Here is a 26,081-nt window from a genome sequence, read left to right as displayed (position 1 = left end):
AGAATGGTGACGGATAGAGAACAAGAAGGGGGTTTCTCAGCAGTCAGGACATTGAAATCTGATGCTCTGCTCAGGCTTTGTATCTCTGGCAGAGAACCAGATGGGAAAGGAGAAAACCATTTTATCCTTGTTTGTGTCTTTGGTGGCTAACATATGTTACAAAAACAGACAACAAAAGGGGGTAGAGGAGACTACACTAACTGGTTTCTGCTACCCAGATGCATTTCTAATCCTTGGTCCCGGTGTGTGTGCAGCCAGATTTAAAGCCCCACAAATGGTAAGTGAATTCAGATGATTGGAGCCTTGGCTGTGGGCATTATTTTTTTAATGTCAAGTACTTTTCCTCAAAGAAAATCTTTTGCTTCTGCAGGCTAAAGCGTGGTGATATCAATATTGAAAATTCCTTTTTTTTTTTTCTTTTTTTAGTAAAATGCCAAGTATAACACAGGCAACCAGAGTTAAATTTCCTTGTAGTGCCTATGAGTACCTTGGAGCTGGGGAAGACCACCTTGGTGTGGGAAATGATTCATCATTCAGACAGCCCAGTCAGAACCTCTCTTGTAGTAAACCCTTCTGATTCAAAGTCATGGAGAAGTAATTAATAACTAATAAGAGCTGAGTGGGACGACTTATCACCCATTTTTGCAAATTCAGTCATTTAGAAATTCAACCACATCTAGCTTTGAATCACTTCTCGAAAATATTTTACTGTGAACATAACTGGAGCTATTCTCATTTTTAGAAGTTATTTGTCTTGCTTTTTTTTTTAGATTTAGATGAGTTAATTTAAATTATAAAATTTTAGAACATATAGAGGACTTAAAAATAATATAGTGCAATACTCTATTACAAAAAAGCATAAAACTGAAGCTCGGAGAAGTTAAATTACTAATCCAAGTTTAAACATCTTAGAAGAAGCCCTAAAGTCTTCTCAGTTTCAACTCAGTAATCCTTCTATTTTTCTATCATGTTGCTTTATGAGATATAGCACTTTTTCCATCAAATAAAAGAAATCTAAATTTTTAGAACTTTAACGGGAAATGATAACTAAGTGCTTTTTGACTACATTTCAAAATGAAATCCAGTTATTTAGAAAGAGCCCAGGAATTTCAGCTTCTACATTGCGCTCATCGCATTTTAGGCACTTCTGGGGCTTCTTAGGTCTCTAAAGCAACGGTCTGTGTCTTGTAGCCTGTAGTTTTCTATCAGGGTTTTATAATCTGAGGGCCATGGATGTCTAGAAAGGCCATTTATGGGCTTCAAAAGGCCAAGAACACCCTGAAGTGTCATACCAAATTTTACGAATATGTGACTATGGGTATTTTCTTGGGGAAAACTACTATTTTCACAATATACTCAAAGGGATACGTAAGTCCCCAGAGGTTAAGAATCAATGTCCTAAACAGAGTGCTTTAGGTTGTTGCCTTTGCCCTTCTTATTTATATTGTGTTTTTAGTTTCTGTATTATTAAAACTTGGGTGCTAATTTCCCACCCAATCTTCACGGACAGTAACTTTAACATTTTTTTCTGCCTATTTTGTGAAATCATTGTTTTCCAAAAAGATTGTTTCTTAAGCTGCTTTTACTTGTTTAATAATAAATTATTAAAAATAAATAAATAATAAAAGTAACAATTTTATAATTATAAGCTCCATCCATTCTATTGATTAACCTTTATCCAGCAGAAGTGCTCTGGACTGGATTTGCTGGAGTGGTCACAAACTCCTTATTTCTCTCTCCACAATTTATGGTGGATGTAGGGAAGAAGAGTTAAATGTAAAAGTAAGAGAACAGGAACCATGAGTTTCATCATGTCATTTCATCATGTCATTTCCTCTCATCAAAACTAAAATGAACTCAAATAAAAGGATCTTCATAATGAATTAAATAAAGTCCAAAACATCTGGAATTCAAAGCCGTTCACATTTTTCCTCAAGACCAATCCCAATGCTCTCACTTTTGCCTCTAAGATCTTCATGTCCCATCCTGACCTGCTGGAATCATGCTCTACCTCCAAGACCTAGTTAAATTTTCCAAGCACTCTTCTGGATTTTTCTAAAGGGAATTTTGTTTTCCTTTCTCTGAGTACATATCAAGATACCACTACTTTTTATGTCGGTCTGTCCTATGTCCTAATTATTTGTGTTCATTTCTGTGAAGACAGAAACTGGGTCTCACCCTTCTCGAAGTTTCTCACAGCACATACAACATTGGTTCGCACATAGTGATTTCTCAGCAAGATTATATTGGGTAGATAAGTCAACTTTACTGCCCTCCACACTTCTGCCTTTATAGTAGTGGTTCTTAAACAGGGGTGATTATGCTCCCAGGGGACTGGTGGCAATGTCTGGAGATATTTTTGGTTGTCTCAGCTGGGGAAAGTGCTATTGTATCTACTGAGTAGTAGGTTTTAGTGCCGCTAACCACCCCACAGGGCACAAGACATTCCCCGAAAATAAGAGTTATCTGGGAAGCAGCCACATAGCACAGGGAGATCAGCTCCGTGCTTTGTGACGCCTGGAGGGGTGGGATAGGGAGGGTGGGAGGGAGGGAGACGCAAGAGGGAAGAGATATGGGAACATATATAACTGATTCATTTTGTTGTAAAGCAGAAACCAACACACCATTGTAAAGCAATTATACTCCAATAAAGATGTTAAAAAAAAAAAAGAAAAAAGAGTTATCTGGTCCAAAATGTCAATAGTGCCAAGGTGGAGAAACTCTGTGTCATGGGTGTGAATGTCTTACTGTGCTCTAGTCTTGTGTAGTTCAGGAGGGAGGCTCTGTATAATTTCTGTCTTCTAATTGGGAAGTTGGAGGAAGGGGTGCATTAGGGAATGAGCCTGGTAGTTACTGCCAAGGCTAGAGGCAAAACATGAGTCTGGAGTGTCCTTAGAGTTTAAAGCCAGGAAAGTGAGTCCAAACATAATTTTTGTTTTAGTGAGGTGAAAAATTAAGACAAATAACTAAAAATAAAGGGGCTAACAACAACAATAACAACAACAACAACAAAAACACACACAGAAAATCACAGAGGCTAGATGATGAGATAATTGAATTATGATAATCATCGGCAGCTGAATTTCCTGAATTACCTTTATGCTCTCTTAGCACCAGTTTGTGTGGGCTTCAGTTTCAATGAAATGAATCAGAAATAGAAAATGTAGTTTCCATGTCATCAAGTGCTTTTGAAAGTTCCTTTGAGAGTTCTCATGACACCTGCACCCCACCCACCCTCCAGTTACACTTTGAGTGAGCTGGATAACTTACAAGTCTAGAAGAGTGATGACACCTTCATAGTGCGTAGGTTACCAGCCTGAAATCATTTGGCTTTGCAAATTGATAAACTAAGTACACGTGGTAAATCAAATATTTAAATGTCTATTATGAACCGATTGCAATTAATTCTTTCCATGATATAGTTCTCAGAAGTTTTCTCACTACCTTACATTACATGAAAAACATACCTCAATAGGTCTTTCCAATTGAAATTGAAAAATCACTTACAGTTGAACTCTACAAGCATCAAAGTAAGTGTTTTAAATTAGTGTCTTGTCTGAAATTATTTCTTATAAAAGTAACTTAGTCCATTCTATACATTTCTTAATTAGTTTCACGGATTCTTCTGATTGGGAAACATGGGTTCGATTTTTATAGTTCAGTTAAGAATACAGAAATAATTACCGGATGGTCAAGTTGGATGACAAGATTTCCTTTCAACAAAAGTGATTAATTCAAGAGAAAAGTATTTCGTTTGTCTGTATTGCTTAGAAAATTGCCTCGTCTCACCTCACTTTGACTATTGAGGATAGGGAAGAGACTTTCTAAATCTAATTTTAAAAACTCTAATTCTATTTTTTCCCCAATTTTGGACTAATATGTGAATACCATATTACATTTCTACCCTGCAGTTTTTCTATCTGCAGACTGGCACCAAAATGCTAAAATATATTACTGAAAGGCCACAGAAATCCTTATAACAACTTACTTTTAAGTAAGAAGGCATGAGCTTATAGTTATTTGTAAAGTTCTTTCCAAATAAGAGATGCTTACAAATATTCACGCATCCTGTCTGAGAGGAAAAAATTATAATAGGGAAAATATGTCTTAAAAAGCATGTGTTTTACAGAATTCTCATTATAAAAATGAATGTGCTAACAATATGATAAATGCTGAGGGGCGACTGGGTTGAGGGTGAAGTGAAATGAAATCTCCGTAGCAGAAAAATGCCTGCATTCAGATGAGCGTAGGTTACAGTGACGACATTGACTCTAAGTAATCAAGACTTCTCCTTACAGCATCATGCGTGATTGATGTTCCAGAGGGACCCATACCACTGCAGGCCTCTGGGTTTCACTGCATCAGTATTTAAGGGAAATGCTAAGCCAGCTCCCAATACATTTATCATCTGATATAAAAATCATTGTCATGTTATATTTAACTAAGAAACATATGCTTGAAGTGCAGACTAAAAACAGCAAAACTTTTCAGGTAAATTAGTGGCAAGATTCAGTGCAAACCCAAACTAAAATTAAATGGACTAACAGTTATATTATGATTACTTGCCTTTTTCTTATCTAATTTTCTTTCTTTCTTCCTTCTTTCCTTTTTTCCTTCCTTCCTCTCTCTCTCTTTTTAACTTTTTCCTTCTTTCTTTCAACTATCTATCTATCTGCCTTTCTACCTATCTATGTATATGTCTATGCATGGGTGTTTTTGTATTAAAAATTTGGAGAATCTTTTATTTGGAAAGATCTTTACAATTAACTATAGGCTCATGCATATCTTTTTGAAAAGTAAGTGATTATAAATATTTCTATGACCTTTCAATAATGCCTTCCAGTATTTTAGTCCCATTTACAGATTAAAAAACCTGAAGGACAAAAATATTAATGTATATACATATATTTATTTCTATTAAATATATTTATTATATATATACTAAATATTAAATACAAACTCAAATACCAATCAATGACAATTTTAGGTACCAAACTACCAGTAAGGGTTTTCTGTTAGGGTTGGAAATAATCTGTTTCAGAGGATTAAAACCTGTATTTATAAGTCCTTATCAAAGTCTTTTATTAAAAGCTACTTGCAGAATAATCAGAGCAAGAAGTCTCTTGTCAGGGATTCCATTCATTCTGCAAACATTTATTGAATTTCTATGAACTTTACTAGGTTTTAGAAGTAAAAAGAAATAAAGCGAGATGCAGGTACTTCACATAGGAAGCTTATTTACAGCCCAATGGTCTCTTCAATGGAAAGGTAAAGCTATTTCAGAAACAAAGCTTTTCTAAAAACTTATCTTTCTCGTAAAATTTTGTGATTTTGCGGGAAGGATGAGAAAAATCATTCTTTTTTTTGTCTTGTTTTGTTTTCAGTTACAATGCACAGCAGAGACATTTGAGCTTACAATAAATTTGAATATGTAACTGGCACAAGAGTTATTTAACAAGAAGCAAATTGAGTTCCTTTTCCAGGTCTCAAGCTGAAAACTACCCTTAATAGAGATATATGCTTTTGCTTAGTTTTCTATACTGCTGTTTTGCAAACAGTCCCATTGCTTGTTGCCAGAGAATGCTGTAGAGAATTCTCCCTTGTTCATAAACTTCATCTGACTGTATGGAAATTAAAATAACCTATGTGGGTTTCATTTATTCAATAGGTATTTACTGAGTGCATATTTTATGGAAAGTACTGTGTTAAGATCTTTTGAAAGGTCACGGAATAAAACAATGGAAATTACAATTTATTAGCAGGTAGTTTATTAATTTAAAGGTAGAAAGAATGGCAATGTTAGATTTTTATTGTTTGCATATATATATTTATGTACGAATAGGTTTTTCTCTCTCAAAGAAATCTATAGCAATTTCTCACTTAAAGTTTTAGAAAAAGGATAAAATCCATAAATACTACAAGTCAACATATTAAAATAATTTTACTTCTTGTTCTGAATTAGTTGATCTTTAAACACCCATTGTTTTCCTTATTAAAAACTTAATCAATCTGAACAGTTATGGATAAATTTATACTGTAGAGCATCTGGTGATGAAATGTAAAAATAAAATCTTAATTATACCCCCCACTAGATCTGCTGTGTTAATTCAAGACAACAGATTCAAGTATTTAGACAGATGGTAGTGGAGGCCATATTAGCCTCTTGATTTCTCTACAGGGAAGCAAGAGAAAGCAGAGCTCTTAGGATCTGGGCTTGTCTGCCTACTTTCACACTTTGAAATCCTCGACAAATGCTGATTTATTCACAGCCAAATGTTTTCCTATCTGATTAGGCAGTTTTCTACTTCAGTAAGCATGTAATATGGAGGTAGCTGAATTTCCACACTAAGGAGTGAAAAAACAATATTTATAGTTTGGAAATAAAACAATCTGGAGGAATCAGGACTGTTGGGATCATAAAGAGCTTCATAGGGAGTAAATTTTTGATGAATCCATACCACAGGGTTAAAGAGTTAAAAACTTGGTTTTAAGAAGAATGAGACTAGGCTATGTTTATACAATAAACAAGGGTTTTAAAGAACTGTGTTTGTAATAAATTACCTTGAAGGCTGACTCTTGTCACTTATGATTGTATTATTCCTCAAACAAGAGGTGGACAAGTTAGCATTCTATTTGAATTCATCTCAGCTTACATTTTGAGTAACACTTTTAACTTTTCCTTAGAAAAATGAATGTAAGTAGCTGCTGAATGTGTTCCTTCAAAGGCAGGTGGATTCCAAGTGACTTCTATAAAGCAACACCAATTAAATTGACCTAAGAAGAATGGGAAATATTCATAAGCATAACTATGTAAAACTTCATTCTTGTGTAACATCATTTTATTTTACCAATTTGGTCACTCAGTGAGAAAAGGAACCACATTGTTGTTAGTGGTAGTAACATCATGTTAAAAGAAGGTAACTGACAAACTGAGAGTTTAGGTAGTTCTTACACAAACTCCAAATGTTTGACTCATTCTAAGGCTCAGTACATTGTGTCTGTCATGATGATCATATTCCCAATTTCAGTGTCGCTTTTACATTCATTAATCAACAAATGTCAGTGATTACTGACCATGTACCTGGCAGTTGCTAAGCATTAGATATAAATCTGCATTTTAATGTTTACAATCTCATAGGTCAGATCTCCTGTCACTCATTATAAATTTTAGTCTGTTAAATATTTGTAAATACCAATTGCTTAAAGGCAAATATCATAGCATGATTTCTCAATTAGTTGTTTGGAAGCTACAAGTATCTGTTTGTCATAAATTAATTTGTCCTGTTCCTATTTGCATATTTTCCTTCTAAGGACAAGCTAAAGGACAACTTCTCCCCTTGTCCCTCAGAATTTATTAAAGATTTATTTATTTTTTAACTGTACATCATGTCTTAGTCAGTTTGGGATGCTGTAACTAAATACAATAGACTGTGTGGCTTAAACAACAAACATTTATTTCTCACAGTGATAGAAGGGAAGAAGTCCAAGATTAAGGTGCCAGCAAATTCAGCATCTTGTGAAAGCCACCTTCTTTCTGTATCCTTTCCTCTTTGTCTCTTCTTCTATGAGCACTAATCCCATCCTGAGGGCTCCACCTTCAAGACCTGATTACCTCCTAAAGGCTCCATCTCCAAATATCATCACTGTGGGGATTAAGGCTTCACCATATGAATTTTGGAGGAACACAATTCATTCCACAGCACATCCTCTCTGATCCAAATATTTGCCATGGGTACTCTCTTCTTGTTTCTCCTTCTGCTTCTCTTCAATATATACACATATTATAAAGAATCTGGTTAACATGACCAGACAAGACAATGGGAAAACAAAGAGGTATAAAACATAGTCTTTGTCTTCAAGAAGTTTACTGTCACCTCCTGCATTCATTGTGCTCAAACTTCATCACAACAATGTTCAGTCTAATCTCTTGGGAAGCTTGCTCAAGTTTCCTACTCTTGCTCTCCAGAGATTTAGATTCTGTGGTTCTCAGAACGGGACCATGATTCTATATCTTGAGTAAGCACAAATAGTTCTGATGCATGCGGGTGACTGGCAACAGTTACACCTGCTTCTATTAGCTCTGTCTCTGTGTACCAGTTCCAATATGCAGGGTTTGTTTTGTTTTGGTTGTTTTTTTGCTTTTTCATAATTGCTATCGGTTGAAAGCGTATTATTTTCCAGACTATATACTTAACACATGTTATTTCATTAATCCTAACAACACTCTTATTGGGTAGGTATGACTAGTTTCAGTTAACAGATTTGGAAGCAATGTCAGAGAGTTTAAATAACTCTACTAAATGTCCACAGGCATTCATTCAACAAACATGTCTTGAGCTCCTATTAAGTAGGTACCTTTTATATTCTGGGAACACACTAGTGAAGAAGATGTACAAACCTCTAACAGAGGATAGACTTCTCTTTCATTATAAAACCTTATGCCATTATGTTTTACTATTCCCTTGTTCCTGAAATGTCTTTCTCTTCAATTCTGGTTATAGATTCCGATCTTATTTCTTGTGTCTGAAGGCCTCCAATTCCAATCCTTTCACAACAGATATTTGAATACGGTGATCTATGAATTTTTAAACAGTTTATTGATAATCTTCAGGAAACTCAGTAAAATTCTTGATATTTTGTCAAGTTTTTTCCTTTGGCAAAGAGTCACCAGAATCCAACAGTTTCTGGAAGGAGGTTGTGATCCTCAAAATGTTAGTAATAAAGTGTGCCAACCCAGGTCAGAAAACTGGAATCGCTCTTTGGCCCAGAGTAGCTGCTTGAGAAATATTTTTTGAACATATGAACTTCAAAGAGATTTATATATCTAATACATGTGGAAAAGCATTACTAATTTATACAAGAATAAGCAGGGTGGGGGTGAATTATTTTAAAAGGTAACTGTAGAACAGAAGATTTCTTCTAGAGAGAACATGTATAGGCTACTAGAGAGACCAAGGAGTCGAAGGTGACACCAGGATTTGATCTTGACATTGTCTTCAAGTAGCAATGGAAACAAAGAACAGCTGACTTGAGGTGAGAAGAGCTGAAATGGAACACGTTTTAGAAATGTCGACTCAGAGTGGTGTCAAATATTCCTATGAATATGTTAAGTCAAACATTCAAAAGATAGATCTTAAATCCATAAGAAAATTCGTATTAGAGCTATAGACTAAATATGCAATTACTTGAAGACAACCTAAAAATGGTGAAGTAAATTAAATTCTAAGAAGGAAGAATACTGAGAGAAGAAAAGAGAATTGGAACCGGAAATTCAGGAAGAAGTCAAACAGAGTAAGGGAGTAAGGAGAGCACAAGTGCTGAGAAATGTCTCAACTTATTTCAAGAACAAAAGGTTTATGATACTAGGTACTATTGGAATAAGCACTGGATAGAAAAAAAGCATGAAAGTTGATTTTTGTTAAAATAAGTATCTTTCAAAAGCATATATTTTGAAATAGAACTTACTCATTCCCCCAAGTTCCGAAAGATATGTAATCATCACCCTCAAAAATTTACACTCTATTAGGGGAGATCCAGCATAAGTATATTCTAGATATAAATACAAGTACGTACACACATATGTTTATTAATATCTAACACTAATAATTATTATCAGCAAGTTACAGTTAATTGTCTATTTAAATACTGGTGTTTGTTTTTATTAAAGTTTGTATATATTTATATAATATATGTACACATACACGTAAATAGATGCTCACATAATAGATGAGGGACACTTTCTGCTATCAAGGAACTCAGAGAATAATGGGAGAAGCAGAGTTAAGCAATAAATACAATAGAGTGGTGTAAGAATTAAACTTCACCATTATTAATTGGATGCTTCCTATGTGCAACAACTGATATGTTATCTCATTTATGCCCTCCCAACAGAGCCCATGCTTTTTATCATTAACTGCCAATATGGAAATAGGACACGGGGTAGTGTCAAGAAAAGTGCACTCAACTTTAACTAAGAGGTGAAAGAGTGACATTCCAGAGGAAGTGGTAATTGAGTTGCATCGTGGGGAATGTCTGGAAAAAAGGTATCACAGAGAGAGCCTATGCTAATACAGAGGGAAAAAATGTGTTGGGCATGCTTAGGGAGCAAAAAGCAGTGTGGTTTAGCTGGACCGGCTAACTAATGGAATGAGACTGGAGAGTAAGCAGGGTCATATTGTAAGGCTGCTAAAATCTATGTATGTATTTAAGGTGTTTGATTCTATCTTGGAGGCAATAGAGAACCATTTAAAAACTTCTGTTGCTGATGTTTGTTTCATGTTGGGTGTGCCCTGATACTGCTTGGGTTCTAAAATGATCACCACAGTTGTATGCAAATATATAGGAGAGGAAAGAGTCTGCAGGAATAAGAAAAAAAAGGAATTTTGTAGTAATCATCTATGTAACATGATAAGAGCATAAATTAAGGCGAGGCAGTAGAAACAAAAAGGGGAAGAGAGATGAAAGAGCTGTTTAGGAGGAAAACACAACAAGTGTACAATGAATACCTTAAGAGAGTGACAGGGTGTGCTAGTAAAAATTATGCCAGAAAAAAAAAAAGGTATACATTGGGGCTGCACCAGGCAAACTGGGACGTTACCAAGAGATGTGAAATCAATGATACAGGATTTCAAAGGAGGAAAGGAGAGAGAATTGTTTACCAGGTTTTGAGCCACAGATCTACTATAAACTAGCTGCAACAACATTAAACAAGTTCATCTCTATGTAGTTCAATTTCTTCATTTTGAATGGGGACAACAGGGTTGCATTAGTAAATACATTGTATAATCAAATAAGTACATCTTGTGAAATACTTAGCATAGTGACTGACACATGGTCTGAGATACATATGTGTTTGCTCTTAATAAAGGAAACACTTTATGGAGAAGAGGGAACTGAGTTGGGCCTTGCAAAATGTATAGAATAGCAACATGTAGAAAATATAAAAAGGAGAGGCACTGCAATGATCATATATCAGATGTATTTGGGAAATGGAAATGGTCTAGTTTGACTGAATTGTACAGAATGGAAAGTAATGGGATATATACCAGGAGATCTATTTGAAAGGCAGTGCGTGAGAAACATAAAATGCAAGAAATTTAGACTTAACTCAGCAAGCCATGGAACATCACCAAATAATTTTCAGCAGGAGCAGCCTGAGAATAGATTAAATTTTAAGAGGGACAAGTAGATGTGTATGAAGTTCACACAGCAGTTTGGTATAGGTAATATTACAACTGAGCTGTGTCTCAAGTAACCAATAGCCATGATCTTTTCACCGTACCATATTGATTCTTTATGAACCCTGTGGCATTCTGCCATGCTATACTGAGATGTAATCAAATAAAAATTTTGTTTGAAGAAGTACGATGTGTGAGTAATGGCAAAAAATTATCTCTGAGCCAGCTATGTTACCTTATATAAACTGTAGAATCTCAATATTCTTAGCTTTAAAAGGGATGGTGTTTGCTCACAGAGTTAGTGAATATAAAAATTTCAGTTTTCTAAAATCGTCTGTTAAATTTCTGGTATGGTTTCCTGCTGCATGTACTTCTATATGTTGTCCCCTTAAAATAAAGCTCCATTAACTGAAGTTATTTGAACTTACATTCATTCTTTACAACCTGTAAAAGTTTAATTGGTCTTTAGTGACTCAAATTATTTTATGGGAATTAAATGAAAAATTTTTGCTTGGCACATACTCAGTGCTTAATACATGGTAGCTATTTTATTATAACATTAGGATCAGAAATGACCCATCTATAGGGAAGCTGTATAGTGTAGTGGATGAGAACAAGGAATCTGGATCCTGACTACTGGATACAAAGCCCAGCTTTCACATTTACCAATCACATCACCCAGAATAAGTTACTTAGTATATTTAATTGGAGGAAATAGTATTCGTATTTCATAGAGTTGCTTTGAAGATTTAATGAGATAGTATTTGTTAAGATGCTTAAAATTTAATATTTTCAAACATTTTTATAATGCAATAAAATAAGGTAAATTAAATTTTAAAATAAATAATAAATCTAATAACTTAATAAAATGCTGAAAAACTGAGTGCTGGCTAAGTATATGATACACAAAATGAAATAAGTAAATAGACAAACAGAAACGTCATTTAATCATATTTTCCTTGGGATATCTCAGCCAATAACAACTATCAGTAACTGAGAATTATTGGCCTGGGATGACTGTAACTGTTTATTCTCCTAAACTTGTCTGTTTTTTAATATCTTTCAAGCTCAGATACTTTTCCTTCTTCCAGAATATTGCATCTCATTATTCCAGTCTTTAACCCAATTTTGGTTTTTGTTATTACATGCAAGAGTAGGAATGTAATAGGCTAGGCACTCAGTGCATGTCTGTGGGATATAATAATTAAAATATTTAACAAGATATACAGAACTTGGCAAATTTAATAATTTTTTATATTGATTAGTTTCTAAATCACACAAGAAAAGATATTAAAAAACCTGATCAATGCACTTCATGCTAACAATCTGAAACTCTTATAGTGAAGAATGAATTTTTTTTCCCAAAGTAAATTTGTGCATTAATTAATTATTCAAGTTTAAAATCCAACTGCATGGGACTTCCCTGGTGGTGCAGTGGTTAAGAATCCGCCTGCCAATGCAGGGAACACAGGTTCAATGCCTGGTCCAGGAAGATTCCACATGCTGCAGAGCACCTAAGCCTGTGCACCACATCTACTGAGCCTGCGCGCTAGAGCCCATGTGCCACAACTACTAAGCCTGTGGGCCCTAAAGCCCGCATGCCACAACTACTGAGCCCACATGCTGTAACTACTGAAGCCCATGCACCTAGAGCCCATGCTCCACAACAACAGAAGCCACCACAATGAGAAGCCTATGCACCGCAACGAATAGTAGCCCCTGCTTGCCACAACTAGAGAAAGCCCGTGCACAGCAACAAAGACCCAACACAGCCAAAAATTAAAAATAAATAAATAAATAATAAATTTAAAAAAATAAAAAATCGAACTGCATTTATTCTTATTAGTAATTCATACTAAAGTATGTATTATATTAAAATTATGTCATAAAATATACACAAATAATTATAATGATGGCTAGGAATGAATAGTAAGTGACATCCAATAAAACAGGTATCTAGAGTGCAGAAATAGTAACATCAACAATAATAGCACTGAAAACATTTTTTAGTACTTTTTATGTGCCAACTGTTCTAATCAACAGATTGTAACATGAACTCTTTTATAATCCTCACAACAATGCTACGTAGTGTAACTATTTTTATTTTACATGTGAGGAAAATGAGGCATAGGAAGGTAAACAGTCCAAAGTTGCAGTGATGATTCACACCACAACAGCCAAAACATGGAAACAACCTAAATGTCCATCAACAGATGAATGGATAAAGAAGATGTGGTACATATATACAGTGGAATACTACTCAGCCATAAAAAAGAAGGAAATAATGTCATTTGCAGCAACATGGATGGACCTAGAGATGATCATACTAAGTGAAGTAAGTCAGAAAGAGAAAGATAAATACCATATGATATCATTTTCATGTGGAATCTAAAATATGACATAAATGAACTTACCTATGAAATAGAAACAGACTCACAGGCATAGAGAACAGATCTGTGGTTGCCAAGATGGAGGCAGGGTGGGGGAGGGATGGACTGGGAGTTTGGGATTAGCAGTTGCAAGGATGGAGAAATGGATACATTTGGATACATAGGATGGATAAACAACAAGGTCCTATGGTGTAGCACAGGGAACTATATTCAATATCCTGTGATCAACCAAAATGGAAAAGAATATGAAAAAGAATATATATATGTATAGCTGAATCACTTTGCTGTACAGCAGAAATTAACACAACACTGTAAATCAACTATACTTTAATTAAAAATAAACACACACAAAGTTGCAGTGATTGCAATAAATGAAGTCAGGATTTAAATTCAGGTAATTTAATCTCTAAGACCCCAAAAGGAAAAACACAGTTTACAGTATGCAAATGGTATTTCTTACTTTTACTGTGTTTCAAAAAAAGCACTTGAGATGAATAATTGTGTTTACAATACTCATATTTAATTTTAAATAACTATAGTATGTGAAATATTCAAGAATGTCTTCCCAGATGTCACTTTTCTTTATGCAAAATGAATATAAATCTGTTAATGAAAAAGACTTGTTGACTAGCTTAAAAATTCCAATACATTTCCCACCTACACAAAGGGCAAAACAACAGCTACAGAGACTTGAGATAAACACGTTTCTCTGCAACTATGACTTAAAATTTATGTCACAAATATTACCTATTTCACTCTTTCTCAATGGTTTATTAAAAAGATAGAATAAAATAGATATAGCTAGGTAAAAGAAAGCTAAATTTTTACATATGACTGGGTCTTGAGTAGACCTGATAAGATTTTGAAGAATAGATAAACACTGCCAAACTTCCATGAGAAGCATGATGTTGGATGCAAAAGGGCAATAAACAAAATACTTTATTAGTTATATCATCAAGAATTCAGGTGTCCTAATTCTCTGCTCATGCTGCTACCACTCTATTGTTTTTGCTGCTATCGCATTACTTTTTCCTATTCTTCTCTATATGTCCTGGCTTCTGCAAACTTCTGGCTTCTATAGTCTCACTAGCTATATTGCTTCAAAATACCACTGTATGTTTCTCATGCTTTCTACCTGTGCACATAACACTCTGCAGTTCTCCTGTATGCCAATTTCTACTGACCTTTACTGTACAGGTCTATCATGAATATATCCACAGAGAAAAGATCTGACTGGGGCAGCTGCATGATTTTATGGTGTTGCTGATGAGAAGAATTTGTTTTCTTCATAGCTTGTCAACTAGATCACTGATGGCAAGTGATGGCAAAACAGTGATGTTTGTTCTTGGTGGATATAGTCTGCACAGTAGGATTCTACTAGAATGGCCACACTAAGTCATGTCCTGATTGCAAGGAAAAGGGGAGCTGGAGGTGGTAGAGCTTGAAGAGAAAGTGCTGGTACCACTAGAAGTCAGAGATCAAATTTTGAGACTGCAAGAGTGACTGCAAATTGAACGGAGAAATCCTGTGGCACCACAAGGGGAGGAGCCACATCATCAGCTCACATACTGCCCTCAAACTTGAATCTTGAATTAAGAGTCTTGGCTGACTCTTATATTATTCATGCATGGGACAAGACATTAAGAAACTTGCTGAAAAGTTACGAGGGTAATGAGCAGGAATTTCAACTGCTACCTGGTACTGGCAAGAGAAAACTGAGAATTCATATTCTACCAAGTTAAAGGGGCTCTGTAAACACCTTATGCATTTCATTAACAAACAAACAAAAGGAGGCTACATGCTCTTTGGTGGGGCTAATGGTGGATTCCAGGAGGGCTCTTGCCAAGGACTACTTCCCAGAACTTCTGCTGCCAGTGTCCTTGTCCCCGTGGTGAGCCACAGCCACCCCCCACCTCTGCAGGAGATCCTCCAACACTAGCAGCCATGTGGCTGACAGGGCCCTGGTGCTCTGGCCTTGTGTCAGGACTGAGCTTCTGAGGTGGGAGAGCCAAGTTCAGGACACTGGACCAACAGAGACCTCCTAGCCCCACATAATATCAATAGGCGAGAGCTCTCCCAGAAATCTCTGTCTCAACACTAAGACCCAGGTCCACCCAACGGTCGGCAAGCTCTAGTGCTGGACACCCCATGCCAATCACCTAGCAAGACAGGAACACAACCCCACCTATTAGCTGCCTAAAATCATACTAAGTTCACAAGCACCCCAAAAGACACCACTGGACGTAGCCCTGCCCACCAGAAAGACAAGATCCAGCCCCACCCACCAGAACACAAGCACCAGTCTCCTCCACCAGGAAGCCTACACAAGCCACTGAACCAACCTCACACACTGGGGACAGACACCAAAACAACAGAACAAGGAACCTGCAGTCTGTGAAAAAGAGACCCCAAACACAGTAAGTTAAGCTAAATTAAAAGACAGAGAAATATGCAGCAGATGAAGGAGAAACGTAAAAACCCACCTGATCAAACAAATGAAGAGGAAATAGGCAGTCTACCTGAAAAAGAATTCAGAATAACGATAGTAAAGATGATCCAAAATCCTGGAAATAGAATGGAGAAAATACAAGAAACGTTTAACAAGGAAATAGAAGAGCTAAAGAGCAAACAGACAATGATGAACAACACAATAAACAAAATTAAAAATTCTCTAGAAGGAATCAATAGCAGAATAAATGAGGCAGAAGAACAGATAAGTGACCTGGAAGATAAAATAGTGGAAATAACTACCGCAGAGTAGAATAAAGAAAAAAGAATTAAAAGAACTGAGGACAGTCTCAGACACATCTGGAACAACATTAAATACACCAACATTCAAATTATACAGGTCCCGGAAGAAGAAGAGAAAAAGAAAGGGTCTGAGAAAATATTTGAAGAGATGATAGTTGAAAACTTCCTTAACATGGGAAAGGAAATAGTCAATCAAGTCCAGGAAGCACAGAGAGTCCCATACACGATAAACCCAAGGATAAACATGTCAAGACACATATTAATTAAACTTTCAAAAATTAAATACAAAGAAAAAATACTAAAAGCATCACGGGAAAGGCAACAAAAAACATACAAGGTAATCACCACAAAGTTAACAGCTGGACTTTCAGCAGCAATTCTGCAAGCCAGAAGGGAGTGGCAGGACATATTATAACTGATGAAAGGGTAAAACCTACAACCAAGATTACTCTATCCAGCAAGGATCTCATTCAGATTCGATGGAGAAATTAAAACTTTTACACACAAGCAAAACTTTTACAGACAAGCAAAAGTTAAGAGAATTCAGCACCACCAAACCAGCTTTACAACAAATACTAAAGGAACTTCTCTAGGCAGGAAACACAAGGGAAGGAAAAGACCTACAAAACCAAACTGAAAGCAATTAAGAAAATGGTAATAGGAACACACATATTGATAATTACCTTAAATGTGAATGGATTAAATGCTCCAAGCAAAAGACATAGACTGGCTGAATGGATACAAATACAAGACTGGTATATATGCTGTCTACAAGAGACCCAATTCAGATCTAGGGACATGTACAGACTGAAAGTGAGGGGATGGAAAAAGATATTCCATGCAAATGGAAAGCTGGAATACCAATTCTCATATCAGACAAAATAGACTTTAAAATAAAGGCTATTATAAGAGACAAAGAAGGACACTACGTAATGATCAAGGGATCAATCCAAGAAGAAGATATAAGAATTATAAATGTTTATGCACCCAACATAGGAGCACCTCAATATATAAGGCAAATGCTAACAGCCATAAAAGGGGAAATAAACAGTAACACAAAAATAGTAGGGGACTTTAACACCCACATTCACCAATGGACAGATCATTCAAATTGAAAATAAATGAGGAAACACAAGCTTTAAATGACACATTAAACAAGATGCACTTAATTGATATTTATAGGACATTCCATCCAAAAGCAACAGAATACACTTTCTTCTCAAATGCACATGGAACATTCTCCAGGCTAAATCATACCTTGGGTCACAAATCCGGCCCTGGTAAATTTAAGAAAATTGAAATCTTATAAAGTATCTTTTCCAACTACAACCTTTGAGACAAGATATCAATTACAGGAAAAAAACTAAAAAAAATATAAACACATGGAGGCTAAACAATATGCTACTAAATAACCAAGAGATCACTGAAGAAATCAAAGAGGAAATCAAAAATTACCTAGAAACAAATGACAGTGAAAACATGACGACCCAAAACCTATAAGACGCAGCAAAACCAGTTCTAAGAGGGAAGTTTATTACAATCCTGTCTCAAGAAACAAGAAAAATCTCAGATGAACAACCTAACCTTACACCTAAAGCAGTTAGAGAAAGATGGACAAAAAAACCACAAAATTAGCAGAAGGAAAGAAATCATAAAGATCAGATCAGAAATAAATGAAATGAAGGAAACAATGCAATGATCAATAAAACTAAAATCTAGTTCTTTGAGAAGAAAAAAAAATTGATAAACCATCAGCTAGACTCATCAAGAAAAAAAGGGAGAAGACTCAAATCAACAGAATTAGAAATGAAAAAGAAGTAACAACTGACACTGCAGAAATACAAAGGATCATGAGAGATTATTACAAGCAACTATATGTCAGTAAAATGGACAACCTGGAAGAAATGGACAAATTGTTAGAAAAGCACAACCTTCCGAGACTGAACCAGGAAGAAAGAGAAAATATAAACAGACCAATCACAAGCACTGAAATTGAGACTGTGATTAAAAATCTTCCAACAAACAAAAGCCCAGGACCAGGTGGCTTCACAGGCAAATTCTATCAAACATTTAGAGAAGAGCTAGCACCTATCCTTCTCAAACTATTCCAAAATATAGCAGAGGGAGTAAAATGCCCAAACTGATTCTACGAGGCTACCATCACCCTGATACCAAAACCAGACAAACATGTTACAAAAAAAGAAAACTACAGGCCAATATCACTGATGAACATCGATGCAGAAATCCTCAACAAAATACTAGCAAACAGAATCCAACAGAACATTTAAAGGATCATATACCATGATCTTGTGGGGTTTATCACACGAATGCAAGGATTCTTCAATATACGCAAATCAATCAATGTGATACACCATACTAACAAACTGAAGGATAAAAACCATATGATAATCTCAGTAGATGCAGAAAAAGCTTTCAACAAAATTCAACACCAATTTATGATAAAAACTCTCCAAAAAGCAGACAGAGAAGGAACCTACCTTAACACAATAAAGGCCATATGTGACAAGCCACAGCCAACATCGTTTTCAACGGTGAAAAACTGAAACTATCTCCTCTAAGATCAGGAACAAGACAAGGTTGCCCACTCTCACCACTATTATTCAACATAGTTGTGGAAGTTTTAGCCACAGCAATCAGAGAAAAAACAGAAAAGGAATCCAAATCGAAAAAGAAGAAGTAAAACTGTCACTGTTTGCAGATGAGATGATACTATGCATAGAGAATCCTAAAGATGCTACCAGAGAACTACTAGAGCTAATCAATGAATTCGGTAAAGTAGCAGGATACAAAAGTAATGCACAGAAATCTCTTGCATTCCTATACACTAATGATGAACAATCTGAAAGAGACATTAAGGAAACACTCCCATTTACCAATGCAAAAAAAAGAATAAAATACCTAGGAATAAACCTACCTAAGGAGACAAAAGACCTGTATGCAGAAAACTATAAGACACTGATAAAAGAAATTACAGATGATACAAACAGATGGAGAGATATACCATGATCTTGGACTGGAAGAATCAACATTGTGAAAATGACTCTACTACCTAAAGCAATCTACAGATTCAGTGCAATCCCTATCAAACTACCAATGGCATTTTTCTCAGAACTAGAACAAAAAGTTTCACAATTTTTATGGAAACACAAAAGACCCCAAATAACCAAAGCAGTTGTGAGAAAGAAAAACGGAGCTGGAAGAATCAGACTCCCAGACTTCAGACTACTACAAAGCTACAGTAATCAAGACAGTATGGTACTGGCACAAAAACAGAAATATAGATCTATGGAAAAGGATAGAAAGCCCAGAGATAAACCCACGCACATATGGTCACCTTATCTTTTAAAAGGAGGTAAAAATATACAATGGAGAAAAGAAGCCTCTTCAATAAGTGGTGCTGGGAAAACTGGACAGCTACATGTATAAGAATGAAATTAGAACACTCCCTAACACCTTATACAAAAATAAACTCAAACTGGATTAAAGACCTAAATGTAAGGCCAGGCACTATAAAACTCTTAGAGGAGAAAATAGGCAGAACACTCTAGGACATAAATCACAGTAAGAATCTTTTAGACCCGCCTCCTAGAGAAATGGAAATAAAAACAAAAATAAACAAATGGGACCTAATGAAACTTAAAGGCTTTTGCACAGTCAAGGAAACCATAAACAAGACGAAAAGACAACCCTCAGAATGGGAGAAAATATTTGTAAACAAAACAACAGACAAAGGGTTAATATCCAAAATATACAAGCAGCTCATGCAGCTGAATATCAAAAAAAAAAAACACCCCAATCCATAAATGGGCAGAAGATATAAATAGACATTTCTCAAAAGAAGATATAAAGATTGCCAACAAACACGTGAAAGGATGCTCAACATCACTAATCATTACAGAATGCAAATCAAAACTACAGTGAGGTATCACCTCACACTGGTCTGAATGGCCATCATCAAAAGATCTACAAACAGTAAATGCTGGAGAGGGTGTCGAGAAGAGGGAATCCTCTTGCACTGTTGGAGGGAATGTAAATTGATACAGCCACTATGGAGAACAATATGGCGGTTCCTTAAAAAACTAAAAATAGAACTACCATATGACCCATATGCCCACTACTGGGCATATACCCTGAGAAAACCATAATTCAAAAAGAGACATGTTCCACAATGTTCATTGAAGCACTATTTACAATAGCCAGGACATGGAAGCAACCTAAGTGTCCATCAACAGATGAATGGATAAAGATGTGGCACATATATACAATGGAATATTACTCAGCCATAAAAAGAAATGAAATTGAACTATTTGTAGTGAGGTAGATGGACCTAGAGTCTGTCATACAGAGTAAAGTAAGTCAGAAAGAGAAAAACAAATACTATATGCCAACACATATATATGGAATCTAAAAAAAAATAATGGTTCTGATGAACCTAGCGGCAGGACAGGAATAAAGATGCAGACGTAGAGAATGGACTTCAGGACACGGGGAGGGGGAAGGGTAAGCTGGGACGAAGTTGGAGAGTAGCACTGATATATATACACTACCAAATGTAAAATAGATAGCTAGTGGGAAGCAGCTGCATAGCACAGGGAGATCAGCTCAGTGGTTTGTGACCACCTAGAGGGGTGGGATAGGGAGGGTGGGAGGGAGATGCAAGAGGGAGGGGATATGGGGATATATGTATACATATAGCTGACTCACTTTGTTATACAGCAGAAACTAACATAACAGGTAAAGCAATTATACTCCAATAAAGATGTTAAAAAAATAAAAAAGAAAAATGAAGGGTGATAATTTAAAAAAAAAGGGCTTCCTTTGTGGCACAGTGGTTAAGAATCCGCCTGCCAGTGTAGGGGACACGTTTTTCTTGTTTGTTTGTTTTTGTTTTTTAACATCTTTATTGGAGTATAATTGCTTTACAATGGTGTGTTAGTTTCTGCTTTATAACAAAGTGAATTAGTTATACATATACATATGTTCCCATATCTCTTCCCTCTTGCGTCTACCTCCCTCCCACCCTCCCTATCCCACCTCTCTAGGTGGTCACAAACCACCTAGCTGATCTCCCTGTGCTATGAGGCTACTTCCCACTAGCTATCTATTTTATGTTTGGTAGTGTATATATGTCCATGCAACTCTCTCACTTTGGGGGACACGGGTTTGATCCCTGGCCACATGCAGTGGAGCAACTAAGCCCGTGCGCCACAACTACTGAGCCTGCACTCTACTGTCCATGAGCCACAACTACTGAGCCCATGTGCCACAACTACTGAAGCCTCTGTGCCTAGAGCCCATGATCCATAACACGAGAAGCCACGACAATGAGAAGGCTGCACACCACAATGAAGAATAGCTCCTGCTTCCCACCAACTAGAGAAAGCCCGTGAACAGCAATGAAGACCCAACACAGCCAAAAATGAAAACAAATAAATTAATTAATTAAAGAAAAGAACCCTAAAAAATAAAACAAAAACAACACAAGACAGGCCTTGTCTAATATTAAAGACCACCAAAGATAAGGTATATGCCCTAGGACTAAAGACAGTACTAAAAGATGGATGTCCTATCAAAGTGTACATCAAAGCCTCCAAAAACACAAGACAGTTAGCTAATTATTTTGCTTCCTCCTACAATAAAAAATAAATGGTCAGAGAAACATAATAGAATCTAGAGTCTCTACAACAAGTTTTCCATAAAGATTGGCTAGTAATAATTTACTAAATATACAAAGAAGAGAAAAAAAGTGATCCATACTGAGGGAAAAAAAAAGCCAATTGAAGTGCAAATGACTTGCACATGACTCAGATGTTGGAATTAGCAAACCAGAATTTAAGCATAATTATTATAATTAAGACTTAAAGGAAAAGATAGTCATAATAAGTGACAATTTCAGCAGAGAAATAAAAATTCTAAAACTTAAAGCATAATAACTGATGTGAGAAATCCACCTAGTGGGCTTAAAAGCAGATTCTTAAGAGCAAGTAAAAGGGTAAACAAACGTGAAGACAAATTAATCGAAATTATCCAATCTAAATAAGAAAAAAAAAGTGAAAATTTAAAAATTATGGAGCATTATTGATCTGTGAGTCAACATCAAGTAGTCTAATAAACATGTATTTAGAGTCCCAAGAGAGGAAAGAGAGAAAGGTATAGATATAATCTTTAAGGAAATAATGGCCAGAATTTTTTTCCAAAATTTGATTTAAAATACACTGTCTGTGAACTCTAACCAATAAAGCAAGAAAAGTAAATAAATAACATAAATACAGGAAAGAAAGAAATAAAAGGCCATAAAATCACACATGGGAGACATCCTAGAGAATTTTAGTTTACAACCTGTACAAACAATTCTTCCTATAAAGATACAGTAATCTATAAAGTGAGGGATTTGTATAAGAGGAGACAAACAAATCAATGAAAGAGAAGACTAAAATTATATTCAACCACATATATGGTCAATTTCTTTTCAACAAAGAACCCAAATAACTCAATGGATAAAAGAAAGTCTCCACAACAAATAGTCCTGGAGTAAGACGATGTGTGCATAGAGATCATTATGAATTTTGACCCCTACCAAATGCCATTCACAAAAAATTTGTTCCAATATTACAGACCCAAAGAGAAAATTAAAGTTCAAAAACTTCCAAAAGAAATCCTAAGATAATTTATTTGAAAGTTTGTGATAGTCAAATATTTCTTAGAGAAATACAATGAAAGTAACCATAAAATTTTTAAATGATAAATTAATCTTCAAAATTTAATATTTCTTTTCATGAAAAGTCATCAGGAAGAAAATAAAAAGGTATGCTACAAGCTGAGGGAACATATTTAAAATACATATATTTGACATTGATTCATATCTAGAATCTATAAAGAATTTCAACAAATCAATTAGGCAAACAATTATTTAATAAAAAATAAGAGTTTGAACAGACAATTAGTTAAAGCAAATGTATCAGTGTCCAATAAATACATGTAATACTGTTCAACATCATTAGTTATTAGGGAAGTATTACCAACAAAAGATAGCTCTTAACCCACATTAGACTGGGTAATATTAATGTTAACATTTCATTGTAATCCTATCTGTCAGCCATCCCAAATATCCCTCCCCTGGGAAAACAGTTGGCTACCCACGTGTATTTCTAGAGTCATTTTAGGCATATATGAACATATAAAACATAGAGTTGTTTTCTTTTTTAACATATAAATATTAGTATACACTATACCCTGTTACATAATTTGATTTATTTGGAGATCCGTCCATATTAGTACATAAACAAATCACTCATGTTTGTAACTGAAAATAATGTTCCATGTAGAAGCTTCAGTTTAACACTATAAAAGTCATCGAATCATATGGTTCAAATCTTCAATACCAAGTAATTATTTTTATATTTCTCTGCTCAAGCATCATCTGATATGTATATGAACAATATGATAGCAAATTTAAGTTAAACCAAAGGTAACAGATAAAGTTACTACCGTTACTGTATTATCTAAATCAGTTGACACCCAAATATCATCTAATATCTTAAAAAATAATTCCAATATTCCATAGTTACTAAGTTTAAAACATGTATTAAATAAATATTTTTCTAATTACATTTAGCAAACTCAGAAGAAAAGTGTATAATTGACGATGAACTGCAGACACTTTAGATGAATGAACAATAAACAAAAACACTGTCATAAAAATTAAGCAACAGTGTACAGTTTTAAGCAGAATGTTTTGTAACTTTCAAAAAAAGGAAGAGATAGATGCTATTGTTTCTTCATTGAAGTAACTCAAAACTAAGCAGAAAATTTCGTTATAAACTCTTTAGTTCGTTATATGACCTACTTTATCTCTCATTTACAATCTTTCAAAACCATGTTGTTAGTTTTTTTTCTTCCTCTTATCCTCATCTGATTGAAGTGAATAAACTTTTCTTCACTTTTAGAAAATCGTACTTCCGTTAGGCCAGATTCCCCTCAATGAAAAGTGATTTTATGGATGTCAGCAGAAGTGAAATAACTGTAAGAAATCAAACCTTCATCCAGGTATGTACAGGGCTCTTTGGTCAACACTGCCACATCTATGGCTCATATATTGTTTCTGTGAATGGAGACCCAAGTATGATGCCTGAAATTAAACAGTACCAAAGTGGCCTAAAGGGGCTAACATATTTTAGAGTCACAAAGTGGGTATTTTTCTAGGCTGAAGGCCACTGTTTTCAGTTTTTATTTGTTATTTCTTAATCTAATATGTATTAATCTCTAAAAAGTAGGGCAAAAGCATGATAATATATATTTTTTCTTTTAAAAAGGTTAAGTCTTCTCCTCACTCCAGTTCTTTGTATCACTTGCTCCTCTCTCCAGAAGCAGCCACTGCTACAAATCTCTTGGCTCTACTTCCTGAGTGGTTCTGTTATTAGTAAACAAATGGTAGTATGCTGTCTAGAATAATTAATGCAATTAAGTACACAGCTGTAAAAATTTTAGAAATGTACTCACAGTTAATGTATAATTTAAAATTCCAAGAATCAAACCTTAATTTCAGAAGGTATGCTCTTACTTCTGTGCCACTGAACTGTAGTAACTATACGCGTACAGTACTTACAAAAGTCTAAAGCACAACACAAGTGAGAGGCTCTAATGCATTGCTTTCAAGTTAGAATGAAGCCACATGCAGCTTCTGAGCTTAAAAGAAATGTCTGACCACTGGCTTTCCTCTACTCCCCATTTACTTCTTAGGATAGAACTCAAGCCCTGGCTCATGGACTTCTCGGAGGGCCACAGGAAAAGGCGAAAGTTACTTAGGCACCATTATTCTGTATCCAGACTAATACCAGACCCAACACATGGCATGATGTGGAGCAGAGCTGCTATAAAAATGTATTTCTCCTTTAACCCCTCCATGTAAATCATCACAAAGCTTCCCTCCACTGATTTAAACAAATTTGTCTTTGACCTCTAGAGTCAGAACTGGCCTCAACAACTCTTTCAGATGGTTGTAGTATTGACTGTTTGATGTATGTCAGCTACCATAAAATGCAATACTATTTCATGACAGATCTTCAAATAATGCCACATACGTCCAAAGTCACGGTAACAGTCTTTATTCCAAGTAAATATGTAGCATGAAATACTGCAGATTAATGAAATAGTGCACTTTGTTGTATCAAGTTTTGGCATCTAATGCAGCTGTGATTTGTGGTAGTGTTCAACCAGTTGCAACACCTGTCAGCATGCTTCCTCTAGAACTTCAAAAGGCTTCCGATAAATACCAAATGCTTGAAAGGGTTCTAATGTGCATAAGTAAGAACTTTTCAGGGTCTGTGATTTTTGGTATTTAACAACCAGATCAATATGATAGTTCATAAAACAATCAGTTGCTTAATGATCTATCTGCAAACATTCAAGTCTGACAATTTGAAATACCACAGAAGACCCAAGAAATTATATTTGTTCACTTTTGTGGAAGAAAAAACTTATTGAACACTCTTTAAATAAAACCTAAACTCTAAAATTAGAGAAAGGTTTCCAATCAAAAGATATTTAGATAATTTCTTTAAGCATTAAATGTTTTTCAAGGAGTTTTCAAGCAGTTTCCACCGATTGATATATATATGTATATATAACTAAAAATGTATAAACATTATATATCTTATATAATTAAATATTGTTCATTATATAACAAGAAATTATATTATACATATAAATTATTATAACTAGTATATATTAAATATATAAGCAA

General features: G+C 35.2%; 1 protein-coding gene across 2 annotated transcripts in view; it reads right to left on the bottom strand.

The window, feature by feature from the left end:
* AGMO (alkylglycerol monooxygenase) overlaps positions 1–26,081 on the bottom strand; it is a 373,312-nt gene that overhangs the window by 173,685 nt on the left and 173,546 nt on the right. The gene's annotated exons all lie outside the window — the stretch shown is intronic.

The sequence above is a fragment of the Delphinus delphis genome, chromosome 9 (assembly GCF_949987515.2).
Source record: "Delphinus delphis chromosome 9, mDelDel1.2, whole genome shotgun sequence".
Classification (NCBI taxonomy): domain Eukaryota; kingdom Metazoa; phylum Chordata; class Mammalia; order Artiodactyla; family Delphinidae; genus Delphinus; species Delphinus delphis.
The sequence above is the reverse complement of the archived record's forward strand: the minus strand, read 5'-3'. Positions and strand labels throughout refer to the sequence as shown.